We start from the raw sequence: 16,690 nt of genomic DNA, 5'->3' as shown, positions 1-16,690 counted from the left end.
GAAAAACAGACTAGGATCAGGATCAGCAGTCACAGGCAGCAAGGCTGCCACTCTCCGCCACTCCGCGTCTGCTCCGCGGAGTGAGTTAGTTTTTAAGGAGGATTTAGCACACACCTCCACAGCAGGAATAAACTGGAACAACAGACTAGGATCAGGATCAGCAGTCACAGGCAGCAAGACTGCCACTCTCCGCCACTCCGCGTCCGCTCCGCAGAGTGAGTTAGGTTTTAAGCAGGATTTAGCACACACCTCCACAGCAGGAATAGACAGGAACAACAGACTAGGATCAGGATCAGCAGTCACAGGCAGCAAGGCTGCCACTCTCCGCCACTCCGCGTCCGCTCCGCGGAGTGAGTTAGGTTTTAAGGAGGATTTAGCACACACCTCCACAGCAGGAATAAACAGGAACAACAGAGTAGGATCAGGATCAGCAGTCACAGGCAGCAAGACTGCCACTCTCCACCATCTTTGATATTTAATATCCTGCTTCAGCTGCTTCAGAAAAGAATGTTTCGGCAGAGGGTGCTGTGCGTTGATGCAGTTGACCCGATGTCCCTCGAGTGCCTCTGTCTCGATGATGTCATCGAAGGCATGTATAGCACGTGCAGCGCACGTTGGCGTCAGTTCTGTTTTTTCGTGTCATTCTCAAGTAGAACTACCTGCATCAACACAGGTTTGACCATAGCAGGCTCTGAAGGAGCAAAAGCTGTAATAGCATGGGAAGTTCTACTGAAGGGTAGGGTGGGAGGGCGATGAGGAATACGTGGAAGGAACTTTCAGTCAAAAAACGTTACCAGGGGTAAGTAACTTGTTCTTCGGATGGATTGTGTCCTCCCACATGTTCCTCATCTTTGATAGACTCCCAAAGCAGTGTTAGTTTTGTTGGAGGGAGTAAGTATGTTATCAGCAATGGTTTCTCTGAACAGAATGGAGGACAGCTTTTCCAAAGCTTCCATCCTGACTTAGGGTAGAATCAAGGCAGTAATGCTTAGTGAAAGTATGTTTTGTGGACCACGTAGCTGCCTCCCAAATATGATGAATAGGAACACCTCTTTGCAAAGCAGAGGAAGTAGCCATGCCTCTAGTGGCATGGACCCTTAAGCCTTCTGGATGATCCTTGCCCGCCAGCCTGTAGCATTCTGAAATTACTAGAATAATCCATCTTGATAAGGTTTGCTTTGTCACAGCCTGACCCAGTCTATGACCTGTATAGCCTATGAATAGTTGGTCATCCAGACAAAGTTTCAACAACCTTGAAATGTAGAAGCTCTCAGCCCTACATGGATTGAGCCTGTGCAACCTCTCCTCCTCCTTGCGGATGAGGTGGGGGATAGAAAGTGGGTAACACAATCTCTTGTCCTAAATGAAAGTCTGAAATGACCTTAGATAGAAATGAAGGCTTAACCCTCAGGGCGACCTTGTTGTGAAACATAGTAAATGGTGGTTTAGAGGATATTGCCTGCAACTGACTCACTCTACAGGCTGAAATTAGTGCTACCAACAAGATGGTCTTGAAAGTTAGTAACCTTAAGGGACATGAATGGAGAGGTTCAAATGGTGCACACATAAAATAATTTAACACCAGATTGAGGTCCCAAACGGGAATCTGAAAAGGAGATGGAGGGAATACATTAGTGAGTCCCTTCAGAAATGGCATCACCAAAGGTATCTTAAAATATGAAGTTTCCTCAGATGAGCGCTTGAAGATGGATAGCTCTGCCAAATAACCTTTATTGGTCCCAACCTGGAGCCCCAGATTGGCTAGGTACAGTAGAAAGGATAACACTTCTGGTGTTTTGCATAGCAAAGGGTCTACATTCTTGTCACTGCACCAGCTGCAGAATTTGCTTCAGCGGTACAAGAATTTTGTTGCTGGCCTTCTGGCCGAAAGCAAAATCTCCATTATGTCCTCTGGGTGGTCCCAATTCTTGTAGCCTCTCAGAAACTATGCGTGAAGGCTGAGTGTCTTGACCTCTGGATGCAGAGCCCAACCCTCCTCTCGTGAGGAAGGTCATCGATTTGCGGAAGATGTATTGGAGGGCAGATGGACGTGTACAGAAGGCTGGGTACGACGACCTCCTGGCCCAATCCAGGGCAATTAGGATCATGTGTTTCCTGAACATTCTCAACCTGCTGATCATGTGCGGAATGACAGGGTTTGGAGGAAATGCGTACAGGAGTGGAAACTCCCAGTTCACCACAAACGTGTCTCCTAGAGCTCCTCTTGGGGGAAATTCCCTGGAGCAGTACAGTTCACACTTCCTGTTGACACTGGTCACACACAGGTCTCGTAGAGGTAGTACATGGCCACTGTGTTGATCGTCATTATCAGGACATTCTTTCCCCAAACAGAGGGCAGGAAAGCCTTCAGTGCAAGTCTGATTGCTCTCAGCCCCAAAAGATTGATGTGTAGTTTGGACTCAGATGGAGACCAACGACCGCTGATTATCAGATTGTTGCCGTGGGCTCCCCACCCCATGAGTGAGGCTACATCACTACTACTATCTCTGGCCATGTGTCACGACCCTCAGCCCTGATCCCCACTGGCAAGCCCATTGGCTAGGTGGTATCAGGGCTCGGATCACTAATAAGGCCTGGCATCCACTTTTCAGGCCCTCTTGGGGCCAGTCCTGGCACCTTTGGCACCAGGCTCATCAGTAAGGAAAGACATCTGCTTGAGGAACTACTTTATTTAGGCTTTCAGCCAACATGGAGGCATCCACATAGCTTGATTCCTAGAACCAAGCTATGCGGTCTAGTGTTTTTGGTGTGGTGGCATAGGGACTACTTTACCTGGAGTACTTTACAGTGGCTATTTAAACCACACCCGAACAAGACAACACGCTTTGCGTTACTTTGCTTCTAGCAACGTGACGCTCACCGTGTCAAGCTTTATCACGTGCCTGGTGAATTCCGGACCTGCAGAAAAACCAAGAACATTGTTAACAGCTGAATCTTACCTGCATTCATCATCCTTCACTGCTCGCAGCTCCTGGGCAGCTCTGTTGGTGGAGTTCACCACCCGGATCGAAGGACCTGAGAAAAGGAGAAAGACATCATTAAAGGAGGTAGTGGAGACATTACAACCACAAAGCGCTTAAAGACTTACCTGGTTGGTTGCTTTTCGGACGGCATAGCTCGGGAACTCCATCTGCGCTGGGAACTCACTGTGACCTACGAAAAGAGAAAAGCACAGGTCAGTGAGGACAAGACATCGCTGCGCTACCCAAAGCGCATCCTTACCGCATCATAGCACTATAGCACGCCATCATCTCCCGGTGAGAACCAGCATATCCAGTTCTCAAAGCGGACACTCCGCGCTCCTAGGGAGATAAAGAAAGAGACATTAGAACAGAGAAAAGGCATGCAAGAATTACACCGCCATCAATCGCAATAAGACCTACCTGAAGTACACTAAAGGGCAGCAGTCAGTGAAGTAACTGGACCGCCCGCGCCCACAAAAGACAACGCGCCCCTGCCCAGAGAGCAGGATGGAGATCCCACCGATTCCGACAACCAGCTGAGAAGAGAACCTGGAGGAGCTGGAAACACAAGGGAGGTGGGGGAAAACTTACCTTGGTCGCCTTGGACCAAGCCTAATATAGTCTTCATTTCCAGGCGGAATCCCATCAACACCAAGACCACACCAGGGAATCATTGGGAAGGGCACCAACGACCAACTGGCTGGGTGGCGTCCCCGTGGATACCAGGTGAGGGTAACAGAACGCGAAGCCTCACATAAATAATCCACCTGGGTGCCATAGAAACATCAGGAATCGACCAATTGGCCCAATTGTTGGGGGAACCTTCGTGCTGAGGTTCATTCAGCCCGACAAGTAACTAATGCACTCCGGAGAGACCTAATAGTGACCAAGGAGTGCACCGACGAAATTAGCAGACAATTCTTGCAATCGCAGGCAGGGCAGACTCCTCTGCCTGGAGGAAATCCACTGATGCAAAATCCTATCTCACCATCTTATACCCCAACACCAGTACAGATCACGCTGCCTGGAACAGTTCCCCTGGCACCACCAGAAAGTTTTTCGGGCGACCAACGGAAGTATGCAGCATTCATAAATCAGTGTCGCCTTCACTTCCTTTGTCGCCCTGGGGCATTTCCAAATGACCATGCTCGGGTAGTTTCATCCTATCATACTCGAGTGGAAGTGCAGCGGATTGGTCGGTGCCGTTGGTGACCCATAATGATCCGTTGTTACAGGACTATGGGGTGTTCCAGAGAGAAATGGAAAAACTGTTTGCTCGCCATACCCAGGAACAAGAAGCGGATAACAAACTTTTATCCCTCCAGCAGGGGAACCAAGACTTGTTAACATACATTGCGACTTTTAATAGACTGGTTGCTGAAGCCAGGTGGCCCTGAAAACAAAAGAACCATGTTATTCCATCGAGGCTTACGAGGCAAATTAAAGGACGTTTTGGGCCAGGTAGTTGATCCCCCCAGAGACTGTACCGAATTCATGAATCTGGTCGTGCAGCTAGACCATCGGTTGCAGGACCGAAAAGCAGACCTGTCCAAAGCAGACTCTCGAGTAGTTTATGTTCGGCCTAAAGACAATGCGCCACGGGGGCCAGACAACGCGTAGAACCCATGCAGATCGGAGGGATACGACCTCCATTAACAAAACAAGATCGGGATAAAAGAACACAACAGCAACTTTGTTTGTATTGTGGAAACCCAGGACATTTTCTGAAATATTGCCCAATAAAACCCCCAAGGAGGACAGTCGGGGCCACAGAAAAGGATGAAGTTAATGTATCAGAAAACTACCAAGGTCGGCAACCCTAGAGGTCAGTTTGTCGAGTGATGAGAAAGAGCCACTGACCTCACACTTTGCGATACCAGTGATCTTAATAAATCACCATCAATCGTCAAAGATGCATGCCGTAGAAGCATACATTGACAGCGGAGCAGTTGGGAACTATATAGATCAAGAGTTGGCAGCAGAGATGGGGCTCCCTTTGTGTTCTAAGTCTACCAGGGACAAGGTGACTACCGTGATGGGACAGAAATCGCCTCCGGACCAGTAACCCAGTGCACAGCAGTAGTAACCTTGCTGTGCCAGGATGGACATCGGGAGTGTATTTCGTTCGATCTTATAAAGGCACCTCAGTTCCTGTTGATACTAGGGATGCCATGGCTGGTTGCTCACAACCCTTTGATAGACTGGCAGACACGGAAATTAACCTTCTCCAGCAACTGCTCCCTAACTTGCTACTCTCCTGACCCGGAACCCGACTCCTGTGTCTCCAAGACTTCCAATACTAGAGCCTCTACTCTGGGAGTAACTAATACTTTGCCAGATGAATATCGTGACTTTCAGGACGTATTCCAAAAAGACCAGGCTAACACATTTGCACCGCATAGGCCTTATGATTGTCAAATTGACTTTATTCCTGGGGCACAAATCCCTTGCGGCAGGATCTACGCTCTTACCGAACCAGAAAACCTTCACCTGAAATCCTATTTGGACCAGTACCTTGCAAACAGATTTATCCGCCCATCTAAGTCCCCAGCAGCCAGTCCTTTGTTCTTCGTACCGAAAAAGGAAGGGGACTTGAGGACCTCTATTGATTACCGCGAAATAAACCAGATAACCGTGAAGAACCGCTACCCTTTGCCTCTTATCCCGGAAATGCTAGACCAAGTCAAAGATGCCCAGATCTATACCAAATTAGACCTTCGGGGAGCATACCACCTGGTCCGGGTCAGAAGCGGAGATGAGTGGAAAAACGCTTTCCATACCAAATATGGCTTGTTTGAATATCAAGTCATGCCTTTTGGCTTATGTAACGCTCCCGCAGCGTTTCAATATTTCATGAATGATGTCTTGAGAGAACTGATTGACGTTTGCGCCTTAGTGTACATTGATGACATCTTGGTCTACTCAGCCTCAAAACAAGATCATATCAGGCATGTCCGTTCAGTCCTCACCAAGCTCCGCCAACATCGTTTGTATGCAAAGCTGGAGAAATGTTTTTTCACGTCACCGAAGTAGGATTCCTTGGTTTCATCCTTTCACCGAAAGGCATCAGAATGGACGTACATAAGGTTGACACTATTCTAAAATGGCCATCACCAACATCTCTGAAGGGGATACAGAGCATGCTAGGATTTGCGAACTTTTACTGCCGGTTTATCCCAGACTTCTCTCAGGTTGTGCACCCGATCACAGTACTGCTACGAAAAAGCAATAAAAAGTTTGCTTGGACTGAGGAAGCAGAAAGAGCCTTTCAGGAACTGAAACAACGGTTTACCTCCGCTCCAATCCTGCGGCACCCGCGTCCAGACCTCCCATATGTCGTAGAAACTGATGCTTCCGGTATGGCAATGGGAGCGGTCCTTTCACAGAGGGACCCAGAAACTGGCCAGCTGCATCCTGTGGCCTTCTGGTCAAAAAAATTATCACCCCCGGAAATTAATTACGCTATCACGGACAAAGTACTCCTAGCCATCAAGTCCGCTTTCAAGGCGTGGTGACACTATCGTCTGGGAGCTAGACACACCATTACAGTGATCACAGACCCCCGGAACCTGCAATATCTCAAAACAGCCAAAGCCCAGTCTTCACGCCAGTTACGGTGGGCCCTCTTCTTCGCCGAATATGACTACGTGATCACCTTTCGACCAGGGGTCAGGAATGGGAAAGCTGACGCCTTATCTCGAATGGGCATCGATGATACGGTGTATACAACTCCAGACCCGGTACCCATCATACCTGAAGACAAACTCTTGGGTATCACAACAGCGTTATCACAAGCCGAATTACGAAACAAAATTTGACAGTCAATGAACCCAGATGCTTTCCTCGCATGGCAAACTCAAGTAGAACAATATTGCATCAAGGATCAGTTACCTTATTTTAGGGACCGGCTATATGTACCCGAGAAGGAGTTACAACAGCATATCATTTCAGGTTATCATGACTCTGATCGAAGGACATCCTGGAATGGCTAAAACTTTAGCCAAGGTAAAAAGAACTTTTGGTGGCCTACCTGGCGTAAGGACATTGTCCAGTATGTTCAGTCCTGCGGCGTCTGTGCACAAAATAAATCACAAAAACAGAAACCATTGAGTCTCCTACAACCACTGGACATCCCTCCCGCTCCATGGCACACTCTTTCCCTCGACTTTATCACTGATCTGCCACCGAGTCAAGGCTTTAACACCATTCTTGTAATCGTGGATTTGTTCTCAAAGATGGCACATTTTATTCCTCTCAAGGGCCTCCCGGACGCATCCACCCTAGCAGAAGTATTTCTGGAAAACATTGTCAAGCTAAATGGCTTTCCATCAGTTCTGGTCTCTGATCGAGGCAGCCAATTTGTATCCAATTTTTGGAGAAAATGTTGCGCAATGGCACAGATTGACGTCCGGCTATCCACCAGTCACCACCCCCAGACAGACGGCCAAACCGAGAGGACCAACCAGACCCTCGAGCAGTATTTGCGGTGCATGCTGCACCATGAATTGAGAGATTGGGAGGACTTACTGTGGATAGCCGAGTATGCATATAACAACTTCGTACATTCTAGCACGGGCCAAACACCTTTTCACACCTTGTATGGCAGATATCCACGTACATCAGAACTTGATCTTCCTGCCAGCTTGGAAATGCCTGCAGTAAAGACTCTTCATACAACCATCACTCAGGCGTTCAGAAAGGCGAAGGAACATCTTATTCATGCTAAAGAAAAACAAAAGCACTTCGCCGACCAGCATCGGAAAAAAGCCACAGACTATCAAGTAGGAGACCAGGTTTGGTTAGCCGCCAAATACGTACCCATCAAAGGGACCCGGAATTCCATCCTCAATATTTGGGACCCTATACCATCAAGGCAGTTATCAACCCAGCAGCCTTCAAATTGTGCTTACCACCTAACCTACAAATCCATCCGGTATTCCATGTGTCCCTCTTAAACCCAATGCAACCCGGTACACGAATCAAGATACCACCTCAACCTATACTAATAGATGGAGAACCAGAATTCGAAGTCAAGGGCATCCTGGACTCTAAGTACTCTAGTGCCAAGTTGTACTATCTCGTCGACTGGAAGGGGTTTGGGGCTCAAGATAGATCCTGGGAACCCAGTGAGAACATCCATGCACCACGTCTGATCAAGAAGTTTCATCAGAACTTCCCAACTAAACCTGGACCAGGCAGGAGACACACCTTGGGAGGGGCCTTGGGTGGGGAGTGCTGTCACAACCCTCAGCCCTGATCCCCATTGGCAAGCCCATTGGCCAGGTGGAATCAGGACGCGGATCACTAATAAGGCCTGGCATCCACTTCTCAGGCCCTCTTGGGGCCAGTCCTGGCGCCTTTGGCGCCAGGCTCATCAATAAGGAAAGACATCTGCTTGAGGAACTACTTTATTTAGGCTTTCAGCCAACATGGAGGCATCCACATAGCTTAATTCCTAGAACCAAGCTATGCGGTCTAATGTTTTGGGTGTGGTGGCCTAGGGACTACTTTACCTGGACTACTTTACAGTGGCTACTTAAACCACACCCAACAAGACAACACGCTTCGCGTTACTTTGCTTCTAGCAACGTGACGCTCACCGTGTCCAGCTTTCTCACGAGCCTGGTGAATTCCGGACCTGCAGAACAACCAAGAACATCGTTAGCAGCAGAATCTTACCTGCATTCATCATCCTTCACTGCTCGCAGCTCCTGGGCAGCTCTGTTGGTGGAGTTCACCGCCCGGATCGAAGGACCTGAGAAAAGGAGAAAGACATTAAAGGAGGTAGTGGAGACATTACAACCACAAAGCGCTTAAAGACTTACCTGGTTGGTTGCTTTTCAGCCGGCATGGCTTCGGAACTCCATCTGCGCTGGGAACTCACTGCGACCTATGAAAAGAGAAAAGCACAGGTCAGTGAGGACAAGACATCGCTGTGCTACGCAAAGCGCCTCCTTACCGCATCATAGCGCTATAGCGCGCCATCATCTCCCGGTGAGAACCAGCATATCCAGTTCTCCAAGCGGACACTCCGCGCTTCTAGGGAGATAAAAAAAGCGACATTAGAACAGAGAAAAGGCATGCAAGAATTACGACGCCATCAATCGCAATAAGACCTACCTGAAAGACACTACAAGGGCAGCAGTCAGTGAAGTAACTGGACCGCCCGCGCCCACAAAAGACAACGCGCCCCTGCCCAGAGAGCAGGACGGAGAGCCCACTGATTCCGACAACCAGGTTAGAAGAGAACCTGGTGGGGCTGGAAACACAAGGGAGGTGGGGGGAAAACTTACCTTGGTCGCCCAGTCCTAATATAGTCTTCGTTTCCAGGCGGAATCCCATCGACACCGAGACCACCCAGGGAATCATTGGGAAGGGCACCAATGACCAACTCGCTGGGTGGCGTCCCCGTGGATACCAGGTGAGCGTAACACCACGGTTGCCAAAAGGGTTCTCCCTTCAGAATGTTGTCCTCGCAGGCCCACCACAGGAGATTCTGCGCAACACTGCTTGGAACCTGAAGTAGGTCTGACTTGTTGCCTGAGAATTGAGACCATTGTGTCCTGGAATCTCATTCTCAGGCGAGCCTCTGGCACCAGAAAAATGCAGGATGCCATGAGGCTGAGCCACCTCAAAAAGTCTGGGAGATTCTGGGCAATCTGAAACTTGGAGACCATCTGCAGAATGTCTTGAACCCTCACCTCGGGTGCCGAGCTCTTTCCCAAGGATGTATCTAGTACAGCCCTGATGAACTGGAGCTTTTGAGATGGTGTCATATGGTGGTACTTGTAATTGAGGGAGAAGCTCAGTCCGTGAAGATAGTGGCAGGTGACGTTGAGATGATCCAGGACTTTTTTTCTGGACAACGCACCCTGATCAGCCAATCGTACAGGTAGGGGTAGATGTGAATCCCCCCTCTCCTGAGACTTGCTGCCACCACTGCCATTAGTTTGGTGAAAACCTCCTGGGGCGGAGGTCAGCCCGAATGGCAGAACTCGAAACTGATCATGAGAACCGCCAACGGAAAACCTCAGGTACTTTCTGTGCTTGAGATGGATAGGCACATGGAAATAAGTATCCTGAAGGTCCAATGCCACCATCCAATCCTGGAGTTGGAGGGCCTGAAAGTTCTGAGAACGTGTGACCATCTTGAACTTGTCCTGACTGAGGAACTTGTTCAACTATCTCAAGTCCAAGAGGGGTCTCCGTCCTCCATCCTTCTTTAGTATTAGGAAATATGGAGAGTACCATCCTTTGTTCCTCTCCACTACAGGCTCTATAGCACCTTTCTGTAGCAGGATTAACAATTTCTGCACATGGAGTGGAACTGGATCTTTCTAAGTATGGCTTCCTGGTGGATGGTTCTGAGGTTTATGAATGAAGGGAAGGCAGTAACCTTGGGCTATGGTTTCTAATGCCCAAGCATCTGAAGTATTGTCTTGCCATTCTTTCAGATGCTAAGACAGTCAGCCTCCCACTGGGGTGTCGTGTTTCAAGACCTCAGAGAGGTTTTGAGGTGGCTGAAGCAGTGGCTGTTCGTAAAGATGCCGCTGCTTGAGAGGGCTTTGCACCTCTCCCTCGTCTACCACAAGGGAATCTTCTTTGGCCTCTTTGACCAGCCCTCCCTCTCGCTCTTCCAACTGAGGAGTAGTAGTGAAAGGATCTACCACTCCAAGAAGGTCCACTGGGGTGAAAAGGCTGAGACTGCCTAATAGCGGCACCCAAAGATTTGGCTGCCGCCTTCGAGGTCTGCAGCTTCTCAAGGCTTTCATCATCCTTGCTGCCAAAAAGGTGAGACCTGTCAAGAGGCATGTTAAGGAGTCTAGATTCCAGACTTCCTTAACCAGGCAAATCTACGAATTATGGTGCTTGCCGCCATGGCTCTGCTGATGCTGTCAGCAGAATCCAGACCCGACTGAAGAGACTTGCACATGGCTTCCTTGCCATCCTTAACCATGGCTAAGAAACAGTCTCTTTCCTCCCTTTCGGGAATATGCTCAGCCGCCATAGAAATGCAGTCCCATAGAGTGTATGAAAACTTTACCAAGGCAGATGTGGAGTTAGCTGATTTTTAAGAGCCATGCTGCCAGCGGAAGATACCTTTCTTGACCAGGCATCTACCCTTTTATCATCTCTATCTGCCGGGCTGGTCGGATAGGCTGCCTGTTTCGATGTGGCCACCTGCACTACCAGACTTTTTGGGCTAGGGTGTTTTGATAAGAAGCTGGCGTCACTACTTGATGGACAATATTTTCTTGTCAAGTTCTTATTTACTGCGGGACTTGACTCTGGTGCTTCCCAATTGGCGCTTACTCGCTTATGAAGAGCAAAGTGAAAAGGTAAGATGGGATCCTTTTGAGGACCTTTATCAAGGATGTCTGTAAAGTCATCTTGATTGGAAGGGGGGGCAGGTCTGCTCCATCCCAGGTAATCCACTACCCTGGTAATCAACTGCCTGTAAGAGACATCTGCAGGTGCATCTGACTCAGGCTTTCCAAACTCTAATTCCGGTGAAGTGTCCACTCCCTGGCTGTCTGCACATTTTCATATAGATCTTTCAGTCTGGATTCCTCTGAAATTAAGCTATCAGGGACATTTGGTGTTCCATACTTTAATCCAAAGGGTGCATCATTATCAGATGGCTCATTGTCCTCATAAATAGAGGTCAGAGATTTAAAGTAATCCTTTCTTGGTAAGGCATCGAGGGCTTTGAAAATGTCAAGCCCGATGCTTGAGGAGTCGTTGATGTCATTGAGGAAGATGTTTTCGACTTCGATGGCACAGAAGGTTTCGATGGCATTGGTGGCGCCACTGGTTTTGATGGGCCAGCTGGCGTTGATGGCGCAGCTGGCGTCGACGACCTCGACTTGTCTTTCGTGACACGAAGGATACTTTGGTGATTTCTCATTGTGTCGAGGTCTCGACGGCTCTCGATGTGGATCTGGCCTTCATCCCGGGCTCGAGGGCGTGCAAGATTTGGCTTGAGCCCTTTCCTTACCGGCTTTAGAAGGTGCAGTGGGAGCATGGCTTGTCGAGAGTCTCTGGTATTCAAATATTTGAAGCATTTCTAGCCTGAATGCTTCCCATTCGGCAGGAGTGGAGGTCTTAGTGGGACAGGATATAGCTCTCTCAGGAGAGGAGTCGGACGAGGACGTTGAAGTAGGCAACTTTTGGTGCCTCTTCTTCGGCTTCCTCGACGAGGAGTGGTGGGAACCACTCCTTGACCTGGACCTTTTTGCCTTCTTTCTTCGAGGAGAGTCGCCTCTCGCATCGTCAGAAGAAGGTTTCTTCAATGGAGTAGTCGATGGGGATTTCTTAGGGAATCTACCTACCACCAATTTCCCCTTACGCTCTTTCAGAGCTTCTCCGGTCATCAGTTGACATTTTGAACAGGCCAAGATCTTGAGCTCCACACTGATACACCACAAGCATACTCAATGCTGATCGGTCAGCGACATCTTGGCATCACAGTCATGACACTTTCTAAACCCGGTGTTTGGGGTAGTTGGTGACAAAGACATTTTCGTATATTTTGCGAAGGAAATACTGAAGCGTGCCGTAGTTCTCGAAGCATAAGCTTACTCAGAAAAATGGAACTGCAGCCAACAGGCGCTGCGCGTGCTATATATACCTTCGATGACATCATCCTTGAGACAGAGGCCCTCGAGGGACATCCAGGCGACTGCATCGACGTACAGCGCCATCTGCCAGAAAACAAATTCTGAAGCTGGATATTAAATATCAAAGATGAGAAATACGTGGGAGGACACAATCCATTTGAATGACTTTTCTATCAATAATTACCTTTGAAAAGGCAGTATTACACAACTTTGAAAAGATATATTTTCATGCTTGGAGATCTAAATCTAATCTCTCAACTTTAGAAATTAAAGGGCATTATAAGCTTAAACAAAGGACAATTGAATTATTAACCTGGCGGATAAAGGTGCTTCTCTAGTCATCATGAATAACAATACGGAAAAATGGTCCTTGATTTAATACACTTGAAAGAGCATTACACCATGAAAGTGCTCTGGATAAGATTTTGCAGTGGGAGTATTTTACTCTCTATTTTTTAAAGTTAGGAGGAAAATGATTTTTAGGGTGTAAAAAAGTAAGTGGCATTCCCAATGGGATTACTTAATAAGCAAGTAAAAATATGCTTTAACTGTAATGTTGTCAGTGATGGACCCGTTTATGATCATTGTCTTGCAGGAAACGTGGCTCATTGACTCTATTTCACTTGATGGCAGAGAAACGATCCAGAAAGTAGCAACTAAAGGTATGCGTAGCCGGCCAAAGGGCGGTTTATTAGTATCTCTGAGACATCCGTGGAAGATTCTTGAGCTGCCCGGCTCCACGGATTATGTACTTGGGGCGAATTCTTTTTATGATAAGAAATCTTTTTATCTGATAAATGTATATGATCCTCCTAACTGTACGACCACCCAAATAAATGCTGGCACTCTAAAATGTCTTCTAGATACCATTGGCAATTTGGTACCGTGCTTTATAGTAGGTGATTTTAATGCTGTGTTAGCGCTGCAGATGACATGTGCACCTGTGAAATCTAATGTGGTTAAGCCGCAAGCTCGCCTGTCGAGTAATCTATTTAAGTCATATGGTGCGTGTGCTTAAATGGACTTTGTGCTAGCTATTGCCTGCGTGCCTTTACCCGCATTGACAGTAGGAGCTCCTCGACCATTGACTATGGCATTGTTAATCAACTGGGTTATGCACTTGTACTTAACATGGCGATTGTTACTAGAGAAGAAAGTGACCACTTCACACTATATATCTTGCTGGGTCCAGAAATGAGTAACACACCAGTCAGCCAATATGACCTAAATGGAGACATATTTGTTAATCCGCAAGGCAATCACATACAATGGAATCCTCATAACTTGAGAAAAGGGAAGCACGCATGGATGGCTAATTACCCCAATTCATCAAACTCTTCAGTGAAAATGGAAACATCTCTCAAATGTCCATTGCTGAACCTTTTACTACACTGGCAGGCTTCATCATGGAAAAAATAACCTAACAAAGGTGTTATAAAAGTGTTTCTGAACGGTGCAGTAAAACCATTACTAAACATATCGATTTTGACCCGGTTATTTCTGCAACAAAAAACATCTGAGAATCGCCATTAAATCATATCTGTATACTGCGGTGGATGCACCAGAACCGAGTTAATCAAAGATGGAATCAAACATGTAAAAAAAAGACTACCATTGATGGCTAAAAACGCATAAATCTTCGCTGGAAAAAACCAGATGGCTAGAGATTGCTGATCTTGCTAACTCTAACGATAGAATAAAAATATGGAAAATCATGAGACAGCGCGCTCTAAACGTGATCTCCCTATTCAAGTGGTGGCTGATGGGGGTTTGGGTTGAATACATTACATCTACATTAGGATCTACGCAAAGAGATGATGACCCAGTGTCCATCCCGGAAGTGGATTGGACATGTACTGCATCAATTCTAGACATAACTGTGTTAACTGAACAGCTGAACAAGTCGTGTGTGGCAGGCCCGGATGGCCTGTGTAATGCCCTCTTGAAAATGTTGCCCGACCTGTGGGCTAATGCCCTGCATATAGTATTTACAAATATAGGACAGACTGGTATACTACCCATGACCTGGCATGAAAGCCATATTCTCCCCATCCACAAGAGAGGCCCACGGAACTGTCCTGGTAAATACTGCATGCTTGCCATGCTTGATGTTCTGGCGAAGATACTAGCTAAAGTTCTTTTAACTGAGCTGTGTGAATGGATTGAAGTGAATAACACATTGAGCCCATGTTAGTCCGGCTTTCAGGCAAAATCATCAAACATACATAACATCCTGAGCCTTGTGTCTGCCATTGAATATGCCAAGCTGAGACGGGAGACCGCGGTATATTGTGTGTTTATTGGTTTTAGCGCTACAATCGATACAGTGCTAAGAAACCGGCTATGGAAGAAATTGGTGGCCTGGAACATCCCATCTGGGCTTTTGAAGATGATCATGCTCTTGCATAAAGATACAACTGTAAAGGTTCGTCTAGATGGAAATGGTAAATGATCCTGTGCAATCCCCTCTAAGCGAGGAGTCAAACAAAGATTGCACTCTTGCAGCGACTTTTTTTTTTCAAATATATTTTTGTTGGTGAATTTGCAGGAACAAAAGGTACGTTACAGGTGTTTCAAACAGTATCTGGTCATATTGTAAAAAAAAATGTCGAATGTCATTTCTTCGAAAAAGAATTTGCCGAAAAAAAAATGTCGAATGCATTTTTTTTATGCTATATGTTTTTTTTGTTTAGCTAGTAAAAAAACAATGTAATTTTTTTTTAAAAAACGGGGAATTTGGGGGCGGGGGTGGGGTACCCCCCATTTAAAAAAAAAAACATTCGACATTTTTGTTTTCGGCATTTTTCGTTCGACAAAATGACATACGAAAAAGTGACATTCGACATAGTCACTATAAACCGTTTCAAACACGTGAAAGAAATTCCACCATACAGGTTTTCAATTCCTCCCTTCCCCCCAACAGTAACAACCAACTTGCCACCCTCCCCTCGACCCCTGTTTCCCTCCCCCCACCCTCTACTCTTAAACGGCCCTGGGGAGGCCACAACATTAGTTCCACTGGAGTCTGTCCTCCACACTCCTTTTTTTGTCCATTATTCCAACTCATACTTGGAGTCTGCATCCCGTTTTCACTTTTGAAAGCTGCACCTTCACTTCTGGGTCTAGGTCGTGGCACCCCTTCACTGTCCTTTCCCTTTCCCCCTTGTATATAGTCAGGACCGGGCCCCCTCACTCCTCTCCACCTCGTGTAAGTTCATTGTATCTGGTTCATTCACTCCCCGTTTGGTCACCTGTAGCTTCCAGCACCCTCCCTCCTTCCTTCGTTCCCCAGCTGCCTCTCTGTGTCTACTTCTCTAGGAAGGCTATCCATTCCATTTCTCTTGAGGGGGTGTTATGGAGAATTCTCATTCTATGGCTAATTTCCCTTACCTGTGAGTCCCTCAGCAGCTTTGCTGGATCTCTGGAGTTATTTCTTTCCACTTGGTAAGAGTGTGAGCTTTTCCCCCACTCTTACACCTATTTTGCTATGTGCCTTTTACCTGTTTTTAAGATTGTGAGCTCTGGAGTACACCACTTCAGTAGTCCCCTTCTTGTGTGTGTCACACAGCACCTTCAGTGCAGTGACACAGGGTTGTCATTAAGACTTCCAACCAACTCCATTTCTGAGGTGACTACTGTCCCCCCAGAAAAGGGTAAAGTTACCATTAACTTTACTTAGTCAAATTTAACCACAGATCCAGTACACACCATCTTACGTGGAGTGCTGGAAGGGTTAACTCTTAACTCTTTTTATCTGTACCTCCTAGAGCATTGTTTCGCTCTTTTAACATTTAGACATGGCTGGTGGCAGTGGTATCCACCCTAAATTTCTACCTAATTTCTATCTTATACAACCGTGGTAATATTGTAGGCTATTGTGTTAGCCTCAAACTTAAACCCGCTTGACCAAATCCTTTTTCGTTTGGCTCCGGTGCGGTTTATTTGCCATTTCTTTTTGTTAAGCTCCTTCTTGTGTTTTACTTTGCGCGGCAAACCAGGTTTGCCTTCTTTGTTCACTGTCTTTTGGCGGGCTTCTACCTAGAAGCCCTCCTCAAGGCGCCTGGGTGTTTAGGTGGGCTGAATGTG

Source organism: Ambystoma mexicanum, chromosome 5q (genome assembly GCF_040938575.1).
Source record: "Ambystoma mexicanum isolate Mex_15411 chromosome 5q, UKY_AmexF1_1, whole genome shotgun sequence".
NCBI lineage: Eukaryota > Metazoa > Chordata > Amphibia > Caudata > Ambystomatidae > Ambystoma > Ambystoma mexicanum.
The sequence above is the reverse complement of the archived record's forward strand: the minus strand, read 5'-3'. Positions refer to the sequence as shown.